Raw genomic sequence first — 2,937 nt, 5'->3', positions numbered from 1 at the left:
CGCCCGGCCGCGCCGCGCGCCTGCGCGTCAGGGTCACGCCCCCTTGTGGGCGGGGATCAGAAACGGCACGCTTCCATTGGTCCAGTAGGTACGGGGGCGGCCCTTGATGGTGACGTCCCGCCCCACGAGCGGGTGACAGGGACGGTGGCCCGGACGGGTCAGCTGCTCAGGCGGTGCTGGGTCAGCGCGGGGCTTGCTGACTGGCACTCGCGGTCTACAGGCTCTGTCTTCCTGCTAACGGTTTGCAGGAGGCTCCCAAACTTGGGGGCAGCCGAGGGGGCCTGGGTATCGCCTCAGAGTAGGCCACCTGGAAAGCGAGGGGGAGTGCCCCAGCCCTGTCCTTGTGGGGCGGCACCAGGAGCCCCAGTGGGTGCACACAGTCAGGGGAAGCTGCACACACACCCCTAGCCCAGGTCATATCCCCCAAAGCATGCCTAGCGGTGACCCCACCCCAGGCTCAATTGGGCCTGGCCGCTGCTTGCAGCAGAGCAGGGAGACGGTAGGGAGGGAGGTGACAGAACCCCCTAGGAGCAGGGAGGGGACAGAACCCCCTAAGAATCCTGCCAGAACCCTCCAGACCCTGCTCCCTGGACCCGGATCAGGGCCTTGGCCCTGGGCCTCTGTAGCTGACTGGGGTTACCTTCCACCACTTAAGTGCAAAGAACCTGTCACCGTGCCATTAACACACCGCTGAGCTCCCATGTGGACCACCGGAGCCCAGCAACTGGGCAGCCCTCCTGCTCTCCTGCCTGGCCTTGGGACTGCCACCCCTGTATCCTTACCTAAAGGAACCTGTAGCATCCCCTGTAACTCCTTGCAGACAATAGTGCCCTGTGGCTTCCTCCCACGCTGTCCCCAGGGTCACCCACCTCTCCTTACATCCACCAGTCTGGGGCCCACAGCTTTCCCTTCCTCCTTCCTTCCCTCCCAAGCCAACACCTCCTCTTGCCCCAAGCCTTTTCTCCACTGGCCCCACCTGCCAAAGCCAGCCCTACCCACTGCTAACCACTACATCCACCAGGCCTGCGCCCACCACAGAGAACAGAGTGGCCCATGGTAGCCCCTGACCCCAGCCTCAGCTAAATGTGTCCTACTGCCTGGCTCTCCTCACACCCTCAGCTCCCTGCCACCTCCGTTACAGGGACTTCAAGTGGACCTCCCTTCCTCTCCTCCCACCCTGTTCCTGCCTGCCCCACTCCCTCATGCTCACTCCCTCCCTCTGCAAGGATCCTGGGCACCTCTGTTCAGTTTAGGTTCTTCCACATGAAAACAGGCACACTAGACCTCTTGGGCTTGTCTGTGCTGCCACCAGCCTCTGGCATTTTCCTGCCTGGCACAAAATTGGTGAAAGGCATCCATTCTCAGAAGGGCAGAGCCCCACGAAGCCTGCTGTGGCCCTCTTCCAGCCCACCAGGGGTCTGTGTGGGCTTCCAGAGGTGAGCCAGCTGCTGGTGGTCAGCCTCTCCCGCCTGCTTGTGGGTGTCCACCCTGACAGCTGCCTGGGTAGGGGTGTGGTGTGGACAGCACCAACACCCCTCATCTAACTGCACAGAGGATAGCAGAGACTCAGGAGCACCATCAGCCCAAAACTAACCTGTGAGAAGCGGTGGCCACACAGACTCCTCTAGCCAACCTTCTGGCCCATTCTGACACCAGCCCTCCCTCCCACTGTTCGCTCTACTTCTCTGCTGGGTTTGTGGCAATGATGTACAAGACTCAGCAATAACATGACTAGGAATGACTCAAGACAGTTCTTTGATCATGACATCTCAGCCATGACCACAGACAGGCCTCCCTCGAGCCCCCTGGGTCTGAAGCCTGATCTCTACCCTGCTCAGGCACGTGTCAGGAACCCCCACTGCAAGGCCCCCTGCCTGAAGGTGCTCAGTTCTGTCCTGCAAGAGTTGATGAGCCTAACTTTCCCAGGGCCTGCAAACCTCTGGCTCTGTGAGCCCGGAAGTCCACCGTGCCATCCTGAGTGAGTCTCCTGGTTCTGCTGCCGACATCTCCCCTGTCTCTGGTGCTAACAGCTCACTATCTGTCTCCTGGGTCCAGGAGGTTCTCAGTCTAGGGACCCCAGGATCAAAGGACAAGCTTGAGCCATGAGGTCCCTTCTCTGCTTCTAGGATTGACTCTCTTTAAACATCTGTTGTTGCCTGGTACCATAAATGAATAAGCTCTTTCTCTTATCAGCCCTGTGGACAAAAGCACCAGTCTCACAAGGGTTCTTATTTTTGAGCCCATTGTTGCAGCCATGGTGTAGATCCCCCTCCCAGCGGGTCTTCCTTCTTTTCACTGACCCTCCCTGTTGTCACTCACCGCAGAGGACACCAACATCCTCACCGCTGGATCGACAGACAACATCATGACCAACAGAGGACTGACTGACCAAGTCGTCAAGGATTCCTGCTGGCGTGGATGTGCAACCAAAGTTCATGGAAGCAGCTTTCAAGAAATCAAACCTTGTGTGGCATTGGCCACATCTGCTGCACAAGACCTCTTTAGGAAGAGCCAAGGTGTCACTTTGAAGACTATGGTCCATCTGGCCCGAGCCATGTTTGTCCTCACTTTTCCTGAATTAAAGTTCTTCCAGCATCACTTGATACTTTGGTAACGGGGTGGGGAGCCGGAGGTTTGTTGAGAGCACAGCAGGAGTAAACCCCAAATCTATTGCACATGCTACATGAACACGCACAAGCACAACACACACACGCCCCAGCCCACCCCAAATCAAAGATATTAGTGTGCTTTCCCTTCCCACACCCACACAGAGGAACTCACTGGGGGTGAGCGTGGGTCCTCTTGAACGATATGAAACTCAAAACTCCCTGCCTGGGAGTCGGTTCTGACTCACAGCGCCCCTACAGGACAAGGTACAGCTGCCTGTGTGGGTTTCTGAAGCTGAACTCTTACAGGGGCAGAAAGCTGCCGTGTTCA

The sequence above is a fragment of the Tenrec ecaudatus genome, chromosome 6 (assembly GCF_050624435.1).
Source record: "Tenrec ecaudatus isolate mTenEca1 chromosome 6, mTenEca1.hap1, whole genome shotgun sequence".
In the NCBI taxonomy this organism is placed as follows: domain Eukaryota; kingdom Metazoa; phylum Chordata; class Mammalia; order Afrosoricida; family Tenrecidae; genus Tenrec; species Tenrec ecaudatus.
This window is presented reverse-complemented; position numbering follows the sequence as displayed.